Source organism: Micromys minutus (genome assembly GCF_963924665.1).
Source record: "Micromys minutus genome assembly, chromosome: 17".
NCBI lineage: Eukaryota > Metazoa > Chordata > Mammalia > Rodentia > Muridae > Micromys > Micromys minutus.
In genome coordinates, this window is record NC_137952.1 from 18,564,303 (window position 1) to 18,581,494 (window position 17,192).

At 43.4% G+C, this 17,192-nt stretch overlaps 1 pseudogene across 1 annotated transcript; it reads right to left on the minus strand.

Annotated features, from left to right (window-relative positions):
- Nucleotides 1–862: 862 nt before the first annotated feature.
- LOC308431909 (large ribosomal subunit protein uL6-like) lies at nt 863–1,353 on the minus strand (annotated as a pseudogene). Its single transcript has one exon. The product of its transcript is annotated as a large ribosomal subunit protein uL6-like (transcript).
- Nucleotides 1,354–17,192: the final 15,839 nt, after the last annotated feature.

Below are 17,192 nucleotides of genomic sequence, written 5' to 3' on the forward strand. Positions count from 1 at the left end.
ATCATTTAGGTGCATGCCATTCTCACAGTCATTAAACCTAAGAGAATCTCTATTTGTATGCATCATGCACCATATTTTTACAATTCAGATACACACACACACACTCAGAGAGAGAGAGAGAGAGAGAGAGAGAGAGAGAGAGAGAGAGAGAGAGAGAGAGAGACAGAGACAGAGAGACAGAGAGACAGAGAGAGAGAGCGTGTTTAAAAATTACTGTGCTCAAGAGAACTATAAAGCTCTATTGCCTGGTTTTATATAACTTTAACAAAACTGTTGTTTATGCAAGATAATAGGTCACTAGGTTAACTATTGTTTATGCTTCTATAAACAAAAGCTTGTTTTGCTTGTGATAACCAAAACTTTGTAAAACAGAATGTAACCTTCTGCTTGCATGTAAACAGACCGAAACTTTATGTTCTTTGTCTTTATAAAACCCTGACTAATGTATCTGGGCACTACACTTACAAACTCCTCAATCGTGGGTGTAGACCTGGTACCAATATCTTGATAAAAGCCCCTTTTGTTTAAAATTTATTAATAGTCATACTGGTGAATCTCTGATCAACTCCAGAGCCATAACAACAGGAAAATGCACATGTACATGTATACACACATCACAGTTCAGGTTTAAAAAGAAAAGAGAAACACAAAACACCAGTTGACATCAGATAGATAAAAAAATTTATACTTTCTTCTCAATATCTAAACCTTTTATTGTCCCCAAATTGTACTTGTGCTCAGGATCTTGTTTCTGGAGCTAGAAAACTGAGGTCTCCCTCATCAGCCTGCTTCATGGTTCCCTTCTCAGATACATATCTGCCATCAAAAAAAAAAAAAAAAAAACTTTCTGGTATCCTTGTGTTTAATTGCTGTGGCTTGCTGAATCAGAGCCACTGGGTTTGAAACATTTCCTTCAAGGATTAATTCATCCTTCTGGGCTTGAGAGACCGAACAAGCAACACCTGTCCTCATCTGAAACCCCCAGATGTATTTTTCACCCAAGAAATTTCATATTTCAACCATAGACCCATTCTCCTGAATAATGATGTTGATAGGGAAGTGAGCATCCACAGACCTCATCTTGTAACAGAAGCCCAGTGTAACACCCTTGATCATGTTCTGAACATGACTGCAGATGGTTCTGACAGTGACCAGCTCCTTTCTGTTACCCCACCATTTGTCAACACGGAGCCTCTTCTTTTTCTTCCCAAGAGGACTCATCTCTACAATGACGTGATTGAAGTCCCTCTGCAGAGTTCCCCTGGGGCCCTTCACAATGACTGTGTGCCCCTTCGGAGTGATGTCAATATTTTCTGGAATGTCGACTGATTGACTGCTGAGAATGGTCTTCATTCTGAAACACAAACACCTGGGTAAGGAGGATAGAACAGGGAAAGTTCTACACCAGATGCTGGCGGTGTGTTTTATTTACTGCTATAGTCTGAATGCTGGTGTTTTTTAAATTTCATAGGTTGGAATCTGCACCCCAAGTTATGACAGGAGGAGAGGCTTTGGAAAGTGAGGAGGTCATGATGGTGGAATTTCCTTGATGGAAATTAATGACCTTGTTATACCCAGAAGATTATCTGCTTGTTTCTTCACCATGCAAATATTCACTGAGAAGCTGCTTCTCATGAGCTACAGTGGCAGTGGCAACATTATAAAAATATCTTCTACATTGTAAGAGAATGGAACTTTTGCTGGGCCTCACAGCCAAAGTTAATAAAAACCAAAGTTTAAAATTTACTTAAGACTCTATCCTACTGTGTACTTAGCCTGTTTGTTTAATCTTCCTTAAGAGGACAAAATAACAACCAACCTTATTTGCCTTGTATTTCCTTTGTAATGCATGCTTACAGTCGAAATGAATAGAAACTGTAATCTTTATACTCTTCTATACTGGCCCAACATTAATGCATATGTGTTATGATAATTAATGGCTGGAAACAACAAGTCGGCTGAAAGTGACCTTATATGCGACTATCCACAACAGCATATAAATATGGCTTGTTAATTAAAGATGTTTGTAATGCTTTTGGTTTTATGGGTCATCTGAGGTTATTTGGAGTTGATTTAATACCTTGTAAAACTGTTACACATTTTCTGTAAGGCATTCCTCATTACTCTCCCATGTGATGCTTTCTGTGTTGTTAGAGGGTAAGAAAGCCCCTTATAGGGACAGTCACAACAGAGACCTACTCAGACATATTCCCATACATTCGAACAGGCAGACAAACAGGGACATACACTGACAAAGGAACGACTTCACAAGACAATCCTCAAGCAGGCAAGGATTCAGATTCATACAACAGATAATTTGGACTCACCCTTGGCTGAATGAGACCAAGGGAAAGTGCTTTGGTTATTCTCTTTAATGCAACACCAATGTATTATCATTGACTCTGAGTTTATTATTAACATGTTCAAATAGAGAACACTTTTGTGCCTCATGTGAGGAAATCATTAATGGATTAAGTTTATGCAAGCCATGAAATGGGCACTCACAAAATATCACTTAGTGCCTTTATTCTCTCTTACTTCTTGGCCTCAAGAACTCTTGAGAAATATATTTCTTTTGTCTTAATTTGTGTTTGTGGTGTTTTTATTACAGTGCAGGCTAAGATGCCAAAAATAAAAAGAAGACAAGGATAAAAACAAATGATGTGAGAGCGATTGCTGTGCCATTGTGTTTAAGAGCATGGACCTTTTCCAGTTATCTGAGAAACTGCCAAATTGATTTCTAATGCGGTTGTGTAAGATTGCACTCCCACCAGCAATGATGGAGTGTTCCTCTTTCTCCACATCATCGTGAGCATGTGCTATAGGAACCCCAGTAGAGTGATAGGAACACCAACCTACCCATACGACTTTTGACTTAAAAGTTATCCTGTCTACAAGAAATGCAGGGCTGGGGATGGAGCAGAGTCTGAAGCTAACCAATCACCAGCCCAACTCGAGACCCATCTCATGGGTAAGCACCAATTCTTGGCACCATAAATGCTACAGACATTAATAGTTATCTTGCAGACAGAAGTCTAGCATGATTGTCCTCTGAGGGCACCCACCCAGCAGCTGACTCAGAAGGATGCAGAGACCCACAGCACAACAGAGGAGAAAGCTTATGGCTCTTTTATATCAGGGGAGTATTAGGGGCCAGAATGAGATAAGAACTCCACAGGAAGACCCACAGAGCTAGCTAACCTGGACCTTTGGGGGCTCTCAGAGACTGAACCAGCAACCAAAGAGCATACATAAGCTGGATATAGCCATCCTCCCACACACACACACATTTATGTAGCAAATGTGAAGCTTGATATTCACACGAGTCTCAAACAATGAGTGAGGCTTTCTCAAAATCTGTTGCTTGTCTGTGGGATATGTTCTAGCTGGGCTGCCATGTCTGGCCTCAGGAGAAGAGAAAGAGCCTAACCATGCAAAGACTTGGTGTGCCAGCTTCGGGTGATATCTGCAGGGGGAGGTTCCACCCTCTCAGAGGAGAAGGGGAGGGAGGATGAAGGAAGCATTCAAAGCTTGTCTAATCTACAATATCAGTGGACCGTCAACTTGGACAATAAAGAGAGAGCCTGTTTCAAAATAAAAAACAAAGCAAGGCCTTCAGATAGAGAAAAGTGGTAGATGAACTGACATCCTAGGTTCATTCCCAGCACAGTAACAGACATGAAAGACCGAAGTACAGACAAAACTTGGAGAGAGGGGCCCACACTCTGGAACTACATAGATTTGAATCCCGGCTCCCATGCTTCACAGTGATGCAATTTTAAGTCACATTAGCTTTCTGTGCATCTGTCTCTTTGCCTGTGGCTTAGGTATAATGAGTCATCTCTTCATAGAGTATTGGACATTACGTAAATTTATGTTACATAAGTGTTTGTATTTAAACCATTTCCAGGCACACAGAACTCCCTATATGGAATTAGGCTGCCATTGCTTGGGTGATGGTGGTGGTGATGGTGATGAAGATGGAATTATTATTACTCAGACTCTAAGGAAGGGAATAAAAATACTTCAGCTTGAGATAACATCTCTCCTTTTTAGAGTCCAGAGACAACTGAATGTGTCAACTGCCTTACTCTTTTGTTTGTTATAGTTAGGAAATTCTGGTAAAATAAACAAACAGTTGTTTATTCAGCACAGAGAAGGAACCCATAAGCTTAGTATGAGTTGGAAGGAAGCTGTTCCTCTGTCTCATCAGTCAGTCAGGACTGAGAAATTGGCAGACAAAGCTGCCTCAGGAAGGTAGAACTGTGATGAAGCTTATATGCAGGCGAGAAAATTAACAGGAAAGGATATTCAACCATGAGTGCATGCACACAGGCATAAATGTGCAACACACACACACACACACACACACACACACACACACACACACACACTCCTCCTCAGAGAAACAGAGGCAATTCTAATGGAGCTGCCTAGAGAAGCAGTTCTCAAAGTGTGATTCCAAGAGCCTGGTGACAAAATCTGCAGAAGCTGAGTCTCACAGGCCTGCCCCAAAATATGCTGAGTCAGAATGACTGGGGTTTGATGAGTTCTCCAGATTTGCTCGTGCTCTTAGGGTTCGAGAACACTCAGTCCAGAGGAAGACGGTACATGCTACCGAAAACCACATAGGAGATTTTGTGAACAATGACTGAGATAATTTGAAGCATCTAGTTTTGTGCTGATTATTTGACCTTCATGGATTCCAGAAATCCATATGTTGATATGTTCATTTGACAGATGAAAAAGTTGAGGCTTAGACTGAAGTTTAATAACCATTTGTTCACAAGCCTCTGGGACCTTGAACAATGAGATCACCTGATGGAACAAAGAAAAGTAGAGGGTAGATTATAACGAATTATTGGAAGATTGTCTATACCAGCACTGTCCAGAATGTTCTATGCTGACAGAAACATTTATATATTCTGTGTAGTCAAATGTAATACACTATGGTGTATTAGGAGGGCAGAATTAACAGTTTTAATTATTTTAAACATGGATAGATACATAGCTACCTTTTTTGATGATGCAATTCTAACATCCTAGAGCAAGTATGTATGGGGGCAGGGCATAGCCCAAAGTCTACATAATTAAAATTAAACCCCATGATCTTGTCTATTTTTGTCTGACGTAAGAGTTCTTCTTGCCCACTCCCTAAAAAGACTGTGATGTCTTCCTGATCACGTGTCCAGGAAATTACCCTGGGAGCTAGCTGAGCACCCTAGACTTACTAAATCAGTTGGGGCAAATGAATGGAAAACAGCCACAGCAGGCGTGGGTGGAAAATACTCCCCATGATGGATGTGAGAGCTGACTGGTAGCTTTCAGGGCAAAGCCAATGGGGGGGATCTTGTCATTCCTAAGTTATAATGCTCTGCTGGCCTTTATGATATTAGACTTTGGATGAACTAGACAGAGTTCTCTGGAAAACAACTGTTTTAAGTTAAATTTTGGGACATTTTGCTTCATTTGTTTGCTCATCCATGGAGCTGATGGAACATTGAAAACTCCTTCTCACAGGCATTCTTGGCTTCATCAGCCTTGTAAATTGTTCAAATATTCCCCCCCCACCTCTACTTTTCCTTCTGTGATTCAGGGATCTCATTGTTCAAGGCAAGAGACTAGCAAAACCTTTCTGTGAAAAGCCTGGCAATAAATACTTAGGACCCTGTAAGTATGGTCTCTGTTTTGTATTCTTCTTTGTGTGAAGCTTGCTGTTTGTGGGGCTTTATATGTTTAGGCAATCTTTTCAAAATGTAAAGATGGATCTCAAACTCACCCACCAGCATTTGACTTGCTTCTGTGTAAACGTGTGGACTTTTCTATGCCCACCCTTTCTCTGAATAATGCCATTAAAAGCTGGACCAACACTCAGATATTCTAACCTAACAATGCTAGCTTGGCCTACTCTCCAACCACACAGTCCATTAGCATCTTGGCCTGTGTAGTGGTTTGAATAGGGTTGCCTTCCATAGACTCATATGTTTGAATGCTTGGCCCACAGGGAGTGACACTATTAGTACTTGTGTCCTTGTTAGAATAGGTGTGGCCTTGTTGGAAGAAATGAGTCACTGTGGGGGTGGGCTTTGAGGTCCTATGTTCAAGCTCCACCTAGTGCCGAGGAGAGTCAGTCTCCTTCTGACTGCCTTTGGATCAAGATGTAGAACACTCAGCTCCTTCTAGAATACCATATCTGCCTGAATACTGCCAAGCTTCCCACCATGATGATAATGGACTGAACTGTAAGCCAACCTCAATTAAGTGTTCTTTATAAGTGTTGCCTTGGTCACAGTGTCTCTTCACAGCAATAAAACCCAAATTAAGACACATTGGCACCTCCTTCCTCATCTGTGTGCAGATTATAACTCCCTGGTACCTACCTGAGACACACTTTCAGTCTCCCTCTCCCTCTCCCTTTCTCTTTCTGTCTCTCTGTCTCTGTCTCTGTCTCTGTCTCTCTCTCTCTCTCTCTCTCTCTCTCTCTCTCTGTCCAGAAATAGTCCTGCCTTTTCCTCTCCAGCCTAGATATAGGTTGTTAACTTCTTTATTTGACCAATCAGAAGATGCTGGGAAACAATGTTTTGCAAAATACTGAATGAGAAAATGCTTCATAATAAAGACTGGACTGCAATCAGATCTCTGGGTGGAGAAATCAGCATTTGAATACACAGTGCACAAAAAACAACTTCCAACACTCTGGTTTCAAGCATTAATAAGCACAAAGATTTCTACTCAGTTTGGTTTGACTACAGGCCAGGAAGGGTGTTCTGATGAAAATTGTTTTGGTCCACCTTTTGAGAAACACTGTCATAGGAAGGACTTAAAGTGGTCCATCTAGTAACCAAGCCTTTTCTTTGACAGGTCAGGAAACTGAAATCCATGGAAAAGGGGCTGTGAGAGTTTGAATATGGACTACCTGGAGACCTAACTGTGAGGGGAACATGGCACCAACCTAGAGAGAGCGAGGAGCTGGGAGAAAACAGGATTGCTGATGATGTAACTTTTAAACGGTCCTTGGATGTCACCGCACCAATGCACTTTCAGCTACTCTGAGTCAGCGCTTCTTGATGCCAAGGGAAGATGCGCAGCCTCCTCCTGCTGTCTTTGATCTGCCTCTTCTGAGAGAAATATCTTTGATGGAATACTCTGAAGCTGTCATCCGCATGTTTAATCGTTTAAACGTGTAGGCCTTTGTAATGAACTGGGCAGGACCCAAATAACTCTCTACACACAAAGGCAAAGTAGATGGAGATGTGTGCAGAAGTGGGAAGTGTGATTTTTTTCAGTCTTGCTTCTATCATCAGATACCCAGAAAGGGCAAATTCCTGAACAATCTCTCTGGGACTTGCCATCTCATTGGAAAATGAGATGGGCAGAAAGGGCTGTTTCCAGGTTTCTTTTGTGTTAGCTATTGTTAGAAGACTAATTGTTGACATGGTTTTTCATACCAACCTCTCAACCCTCTCTTTTCACTCGCTTCCTCTCTCCTCCTTCCTGTGTGGAGGGGAAAAAAGGCATAAAGATGTAAGCATTGGCTTTGGCCAAGTCGGTTCTTTCCTGGCAGAAATTATACACTTGACAAGTTCAGGTATGTGCACATTTAAGTCAACAGCTCCCAAAGGTTTCTCTAGAGGGCCTGGGCATTTCCTTTCCAGTTAGAAGCTTGGAGCTAACTAACAACATGAATTTGGATTTGGGGAAACACATTCCCAAGTCCACCGTTTACTAATAAAAAATAATAAGACAAACCAAATTGAATGCTATTAGTAAGTTTTAGACAGTACACTAACTTATTTAGGGATGCTGTTGGCTTCGAGTACCTGTATTTGACACCCCTGGGTGGTAGCCACCCCTTCTGGCAGGAGAAATTTCCTAATTCTGACTCTAACATGTTGTGACAGAGACCTGTAAGCCAAGGAAGTCAGAACTCACAGTCACTTGCAGTTAGTGTTTGGTTTCTCAGAATGCTTGTAGTTTTTTTCTTTTAACCCTTAATGTATATGTCCTGTTCAGTAAAATTTAAAACACACAATCCCATGAGAAATGATCACTTTGGTTTGAAAACAAACAAACATACACACAAACAAAAGAACACATTTGACCTCTTTTCTAGTTAGTGGAGCAATGGATGCTCATTGCTCCAGCAAACACTAAAGAGAGAAATTAATCATAGCTAATCCCCCAGCTGATGATGTGTCCATGAAGTCCTTCACTGCCTGGCCTTCTGTTTTGCTCACTGGAGCGCCGTTCCAAGCCTCCATGCTTGAAAAGGCTGGGAACTGGTAGAGAGGATCAGGCATGTTTGCTTTAGTGCTTTGGAAGGATGCCTCCCCGAGGGCTGGACCCAGGGAGAAGCAGCATCTCAAACACACAGCGGACATCACTGTCCCTCCCTGTGTACTCAGCAGAATTTAAACAAGATGTCTGGCACCCTTCCAAAAAGGGGTTCAAGCTAGTGTAATTGTTGGCTGGACTCACGGGCAGTAATACTGTGTGTTTGCAGAGTTAGCGGCAGATGCCATCACACTGTGTGACTGCTGAGGATACGATCACACTGTGACTGTGACTGCTGGAGATGCCATCAGACTGTGATTGTGACTGCTGCAGATGCCATCACACTGTGTGACTGCTGAGGACACAATCACACTGTGACTGTGACTGCTGGAGATGCCATCAGACTGTGATTGTGACTGCTGCAGATGTCATCACACTGTGACTGTGACTTCTGGGGATGCCATCACACTATATTTCCAATGCCCAACAACCTCTCAGTTATTTGCCTAAACAATGTCCAAGAGCTGCGACTTACTGTCTAGCTAAGAGTAACCTTGACTCTTGATCCTCCTGCCTCTGTCTCCCAAATGCTGGCCCTGCAGGCACGAATCACCATGCCTAATTCAGGCTCCACTTTTTTCCATCCAAAACCTCCATCTTTTCTGCCTTGAAAAAATGCTGAATACTGCTTTTTTCTTTAAACTAGGTATGGAAGAAGCAGCGATGTAACAAACACTCTGTTGGCATTGAAAGTCTGATGGACTTGGATTAAGTTCCTGTCAGTGGGCATCTACTCGGGTGGTCTGTTACCCTTTTGGGAAGCAAGCATTTACTCCAAAGGGTATAGAATGTAAGTAATACATTTGCTTTACGTTAAAAAAAAAAAGAAGACTTAGAAAATTTTTCTTTCTAAATTTTATGTTGTTTCTAATCCTCCCTTTTGCTTGATGAAGGGCTTGCAAAACAATCTGCTACCTTTTAAGAATGCAAATGGTCTATAACCCTGTAATGACCAGGGCATAAAACACAATACAGTATTATAATTTTACTATGTCCCAAGTAAAGTGAGAAATATTTTAAGTGAATGATTTTAATGAGTCCTCATGAAGCCACAATTCAAAATGAAGTTGTATTGTTAGAGACTGAACCTTAGCCACTCTTGCTAAAAGATGTCATTCTGACACCTTTCTTAGACTGAGAGCCGAGAATTGGCAGAGGGAACCAGGATACTCTTTGGCAGGTAATGGACAGCCATCCAGAGAAGGACATTTGGTAGTATACAGAAATGAAGGCACCATTGCAAGGCACAGTGTCTTTGTGACACACAGAGAAAAGCTTGGCATGTGGACTCGGGCATTTTCAAGGACTCAAGGTAAAACCTAAGCGTTGTCCTCACTCACATCTAGACATCTCTGATGGGTCTTAGGAAGGAAAAGGTTTCAGTTAGGGAGCCTCAGTATGGGAATCTGAGAAATGTGTTGGTAGATGGGACTAGAGAACAAAAGTATTATTACTTTAAGCAGAAGGAAGTTTGGGCAGACATTTTGATGGTTGGCTTTATTCTTCATTACTGTAGTATTTGCTTTGTGTAAGGAGGGGCGGGGGAAGAGCTGATTTTGTTTCTAGAGCTCCTCTCCTGTCCTAGGTCTCTTGTATAAACATCATCTCTTCTGGGCCAAACAGCAATGTTTTGAGGTAGGCAGGTAGTGCTAGTACTTGTCTTGGTTTTAGAAGGGAACACGGAGGCCCTAGGAAGTATAGGGGATTAGTTTAGTATCTCTGAGGGCAAGGCATGCTAATCTGGACTTTTCAATTAGTTCCATAAGACTGAAAGTGCCCACTGATCCCAGAAACAAAACTGCGTTAGTATGTGTGAAGGCTGACCAGCATTTACCAAGTTATAGATGGATCTACTGCAAAGCAGGTAACAATAATTCAGTGTCCGGTTCAAACAAATATTCACAGAAAGGAGTCAAGACTAGTCTCTGGGAGGGGAGAGGGTGAGAAGTGAAATTCTTCACATGCTTACATTGCTTTCTAAAGCGAGGACACTTGCGTTTTATTCCAGAAATTACCCTCCTCTTCCCCCCTTCAGTTTCAGTTGATAGAGTAAAGAGGCTGCGGATGAATGGCAGAAATTGTTTTCAGGGAGTGACCAGGCAATGTGGTGACTTGCAGTGAGTGAGCTCATAGAAAGGCATTTTTATTGGAAGTTTCTCTTACTTCAAGCTGCCTGCCCTGGACGGCTGTTCTGAGAGTCTTTCTTCAGCAGCTTGCCCTGAAAGTCTTGCTGGACCTCTTCCCTCTGGCTGTGAGAATCTCCACTGCTGACCCATTTGAAATCAGCCCATGGGATTAGTGGGATTTGTGTCTGAGCCAAGGGGCCCTGCCCTGGCAAGCTAGTCAGCCACTGCAGTTCCCTCCTGAGACCAAGAGTTAGGGAGCTTTCAGGCTTTCACTATTCCTCTACCATGGGGAATCTGTTCAGGCTGGGGTACCTCTTGGTTGTGTTAGTTTTGAGTGGGGATGGAGGGGCATGTGAAGCAGTTTCCAAAGCCATATGGGCTGAGTGTAATCAGGGCCATATTGCCCTTTCCTTGCAGGCAACCACTCACTGAGTTCTCCCTGATGTCCCTGTGGTTCTCAAGTTTCCCAGCCTGTTTACCCTGAGCACGTAGAACTTGCTTTCCATCTCCGGAAAGATACTCCTAGCTTCCAGGTCCACTGTTCAGCCCTGCGGGGCTACAGCTACAAAGCCCTCTCTCCCAGCTAGGTAGTTTATTTTCAGAGATAGTACACTGCTCATGTTGCCATGGAGCCAACAGGAAGGACTATGAGTGTATGAGTGCTGTAGGGATAACATCCAGCAGCTGGGGACCTCCTTCTCTCCAGCCTACTTAAGTCACACTCATGATTGATGATTGGAAAGAGAGAGAAAAAAGAGCCCACTGCAGATGGACCACTAGTGGGAACTTGAAAACTAACATTGCTTGCTCCTTGCAAGTCTTTGCCTGACATTGAGGGGCACTGTGAGTGATGCAGTAATCAAAGACAGGCATTAATGGAGTCAGACAAAACTGGATTCAAGCCCCCCAAAGCCGTCTTTCACTAATATGGTGACTCTGAATGTATTCCGACCCTCCAATCTGTGCTTCAGAGCTCCAGCAGAAGAGAATAATAGTGCTTTTCTCTTAGTGCTGTTCTGTGGGTTAAATGAGACAAACACGAGGAGCACAGTACTTAGAGCAGGGCCTGGCAAACAGCCAGTGCTCAGCCAAGGCTGGCCATGGTTATAGAAAAATGCAGCCCAGCATCTAGTGCCAAGGACACACTCCATGAATGTAGCTGTTCCCTAGAATCCTGGAATGCCAGGGCTGCAAGGGACCTCCTCTAAAGTCAAATACATTTTCTTGTCTCCTTGAAAATGAGGGACTCTGAGGGCCTAAGACAGTCACAGACCATTCCAGACTATGCTCTGAATTTAGCAGAGAGAGAGAGAGAAAGAGAGAGAGAGAGAGAGAGAGAGAGAGAGAGAGAGAGAGAGAGAGAGAGAGAAGAAGAAGAAGAAGAAGAAGAAGAAGAAGAAGAAGAAGAAGAAGAAGAAGAAGAAGAAGAAGAAGAAGAAGAAGAAGAAGAAGAAGAAGAAAAGAAGAAGAAAAAGAAGAAGAAGAAGAAGAAGAAGAAGAAGAAGAAGAAGAAGAAGAAGAAGAAGAAAAGGAAAAGGAGAGAAAATGAGAGAGCTACTTCATGCTTCTTGCCTTCTTTCTTGTCAGAGACTTATTCTTAGCCCAGCTTGGCTCTTCAAACTCATTATAGTTTCTAAAGGTGGATTTGTTGTGGGAAATTCTGTTTTTATGGTGCCTCTTAGAAAGAACAGATGATCCAAGTTTTATTTGATTTAAGAGCTAGTTGTACAATGGAAAAATTGAAAATACCAGACTAGAAATCAGTTTCAATTTGATCAGCAGCTCATTAATTTTGTGGTCTCAAATCCAATGAGTGAGCTTTGAGACTCAGTTTCTTTGTTAAATGGAGATGTGAGCAAGACTCACTCCAAAATGTGCTTGTGACACTTAAGTGAGTTAATCTGAAGATTTTAAAATGATGCCTGGCAAAAGCTGAAACGATGGGTCAGCGCTTAACCCCGCTTGATGCACAATCATGAAGACAGAGATTTGGATCCCAGTAGATGCAGTGTAAGCTGTGTGTTCTGAGCCTGCCTGTAACCTCAGCCTAGAGAGGGACAAAGACAGGAAGGTTGTGGAGGACTTCCTATCTTCTACTCTATGTTTGAAAATTCAAAAGCCAGTTTCAGGGAGAGACCCTTCCTTAGAGTAATAGAAAGAAAGTAAGAGAGAAAGACATTCTTGCTTTCTTCTGGACTCTACATGTGCATCCTTACACACATGGGTATATGTACAAACACACACACATATGTCCACACAATAAAGTCTTTTTTATTAATTATTTTATTTATTTATATCCCAAATTTTGCTCTCCCTCCTTGTTCCCCCCTCAGAGTCTTTCCCCCGTCCCTGCTCCCTTTCACCTCTGAAAGAGTGCCCCCATAAAGTCTTTAAAATAAAAAAGAATGGTATTTATTTCTCCACAAACACCTATTATTACTGAAAGTCATTTAGTTAGAAGCCACTACTTAAGATCTCAGCCCCTTCTCCTGGCCAGTTTTGCACCTCAGTGTCAGAACTAGTGACCTAGATCATGTGACTGAGAGGACAGAGCTGCAGCCAGGTAGAGAGGTTGCTTGGATTCATGGGAGAGAAGGGTCCTGGCTTGCATTCCTGGCATCGTTTTAGGATCCCAGCCTGGCCTGGCTCTGTGGCCTGTGCCATTGAGAGTCAGAGATTGCATCATTCTTCATATTTATGTCTCCCTAGAGGAAATCAGAGGTTCTTCTTTATTCAGTTAGGGGTGGTGGGCACGGCCAAGCATTGAAACGGGGCAGCTGTCAGGAGAATTTAGGCTGGAGCAGGCTCAACAGGGAGGAACCCAGGGAAATGTGATCTATACTACCCAAGTAGTTCCCCACGCCCGCCCCTCCCGGGTCCAGCTGCTCAGGAGAAGGGAGGAAGCTAACATTTTCCCTCTGCCATTGTGTTCTGGACAGCTTCATCAATCTCAGCTTATCTCTCCCTCGTAGTCACTCAAGCTGGCCGTCAGCCTTCTTTATGGCAAAGGAAGAGGAAACTCAAGGGCACACGTAGAGGCAAGGGCAATATTTATGGCCAAGATCTGGGACTCCTAAGCCCAGGTCCTTATGTCACTGGATAAAATCCTGCTGGTCCAGCCAGGCAATTGCCAGGAGCATCTGGCTTATCATCAATCACTGCAACCCACGGCAGGAAGAAACAGAAATAAACCTAGAGGCAGGGGTTCCTGGAATTAAGCGCTGAAGGCAACAGAAGATCAAGCCCGGGGCTGTATCCTGGCTCTGATATTCCTCAGTCTCTTCCCACCACCTACCCCTTAGCCTCACTGCCCCTTGTTCCCTGTCCTTGTTCTGTGGACAGAACACTGGCCTGGAGATGGCACCTGTCCTGGTGCCAGCCCAGCATGCTTGGCCTTACCAACAATAGCTGGAAGGGCCTCTCAGAGTAAATACTTCCTGAAGTGCCCAGAGCAGCCACTGTCCCTGCTGCTCAGGAACAATCACAGCACATACCAACTTCCTTGTTGGGTTCCATTTTCCAGTCTCATGGGCCTGCTCCTGAGGCATTTAGCTCTCTTCAGTAGGTAGGCTAGTGACATGAGCAGGAAGCCAAGGCTCAGACTAGAAAAGGCCCTAAACATTCTAGGATGACTTTAGATTATTTTCCCCAAAAATATATATTTAGAGGGGAAAGAAATCAGAATTTCTAGTTTTCTTTATTCTTCTATAAATCCAATGCCTCTTTCTTAGTCTTTGTCATCTTTCAACAGTGAAAACAAAATGGGAAGGGCGCGGGATTTACCTCGGTGGCAGAGTCTTTGTCAAGTATGTCACACACACACACACACACACACACACACACAGACATACACACACACACACACACACACACAGACATACACACACACACACACAGACATACACACACACACACACACAGACAGACATACACACACACACACACACACACACACAGACAGACAGACATACACACACACACACACACACAGACAGACATACACACACACACACACAGACATACACACACACACACACACAGACATACACACACACACACAGACATACACACACACACACACACACAGACATACACACACACACACACACAGACAGACATACACACACACACACAGACAGACATACACACACACACACACACACACAGACATACACACACACACACACACAGACAGACATACACACACACACACACACACACAGACATACACACACACACACACAGACATACACACACACACACACACACAGACATACACACACACACACACAGACATACACACACACACACACACAGACATACACACACACACACACACACAGACATACACACACACACACACAGACATACATACACACACACACACACACACAGACATACACACACACACACACACACAGACATACACACACACACACACACACACACACACACACAGACACACACACACACACACACACACACACACACACACACACCCCAGGTGAAGTGCAGAGACAAGACACAGAGATAGAGAAAGAAATAGAAGTGGGGCAGCTTGAACACTGTACACTGCCGCACACTGCTGGAAATGGCCCGAAGCCAACAGGTGGAACAGGGCTTCTATGAGAGTGTTGGGAAGGACAGCACAGGGTGACAGAAACACAGCAAAGAAGACTGACTCTCATCAAATGCCTGGAGAATCAGGACAGCAGATGCAGAATGTAAAGGAGAGATTATGGGAATATGTAAATAAATGGATATTTTCTAAACAAACGTGAAAAGGGTTTGTGAAACAGCAAGACTACATGGGTGATGTAATTAATGTTCAAAGTCTCTAGATTTTAGCTTACCTGGTTTAGTTGCACCTCTGGGCCAGTTAATACTGTGTCTCCTTGGCTAAGTGGTTAATCAACTTTATAACTCAATATTCCTGTTGTTAAACGAGGAGAAGGGTAATAAAACAGCTACCTCATGTTTGCGGTAGAGACGTTAGAAGTGGAAAGTGCCCGGACCAAACCGGGCAGACAGTAGGGGTGCTATGATTCAGAACGGGCGAGGAGTGGGGCACAGGGCAGACGAGACTTCAGGAGTCAGTCTTAGGCCTATGCACCTCTCACGTTTTTAATGGAAACGGCAGAACAGAAAGTCTGGCTTCTGCTTCCAGCAAAGCTGCAGTGCTGAGTTGCTGAACAACTTGCTCTTTGAAGCCAGACCCCTGGGTTCAAATCTCATAGCCCCAGTGTGGTCATGGGCAAATCATCTGCATTCTTTGAGCCCCATTTTTCTCATATTTAAAAGGGGCATGGTCATAGACATCCTTTCTAGGCTTGGGGTGAGGATTGACTAGATCATGTATGCCAGCAACAGGAAAGATACAAAGCCAGAAAACTCGAACAAGTGGTCAAGAAACTGAATAGATCCACGAGAGAGCTGCCACTCAAAGACCAGTTGCTGTCCCCAGTACACTACTCTATTTTGTATCTTTTATTACTATGTGTGGATCATCCATGAGCTCAAGGTTCACATCTCCTAATCCACAAATATATTTCCAGCACAATCTCCTTTACAAGCCAAAACAAATTTGCCCAAATGAACAAATACACAAATGCTGCCCGGGATAGGACTCGTAAATGGGGAGAAGCTGGAACCTGTTCCTGTAGCTCAAGTAACAGCCAAAGAGCGTGATTCTTCTAAGGTCCCCTTGCATCTCAGAGGCGAAGCTGCATAATTTGAGGTCCTGGTCCTTTGCCAGGACAGCACTGTAACTGATGCTTTCACTGTGGTGAACCTGAGGGCTGATTGAGAGTTTATGTAAATGTTGAAGCTTTTGGCAGCGCTCCTTTCTCTCTGATTCTGACATGATCAGGGTGGGAGACGTTTTCAAAGAATGTTGAGAGAGCACCCACACCCAGCGTTGGAAACCTTAGAAGAAAGGACCACAGAAGAGCACTCCTCAGCAGGGATTAGGGGATGCTGAACAGGTTTTCAGAAGCATATGGAGGCGAGATGTCAACGTGAACTTGATTCTCTGATAGAATCTGAAATGCTTTTAAGCAGAGGGTTCCTAAGCAGCTTTTAAGTGGAGGGGATAGCATTCCAGGTCTATAAGTGAATGAAGGTTTGGGGTGACTTCTTTGTGGTTCCCGTGTAAGGGTGGATCTTGGGAAGAGTGAGGCCTTGAATTAGCGGCCTCCATGCTTTTTCTGCTTTGTAGACCAGCAAGCAGAAGGCACGTGAGCATTGGATGAAGAAGCTGAAGACATCTTCTACTCTCACCTAATCCTGGCCTTCTGACCTTGTCTCTGAGGAGACTCTTAGGCAAAATATTAACTACTCTTTGCCAGTTTCCTTATATGCTCAATGAGACTAAACAACCCTTGTCCATTTTTTTAATAAACTGACTCTTAGCTATGGTTGAGCCGTGGCTGTGTGTCAGCCCTTGTATGACCTGCCATTTTTCACAATCTGCTAGGAGACACAGATAACCTAAACATGTAGCCTGGGAACATCTGGCTAATAATGGTGGAGCTGAGGTTTGAACACAGGCTACCTGGCTTTAGACCCAGATCTAATGGGTGTGCTGTACTCTCCTGCCTATATGGAGATGGAACATGTCAGACAGGGAATAGGAAGAAAGTCTAGTTGTTTGGTAGCTGACCAGGATCTCCCCAAGTCTTCAATGGACAGGAGAAAGGCACATATCTACCGCACAGTGATAATTGTGTTCAC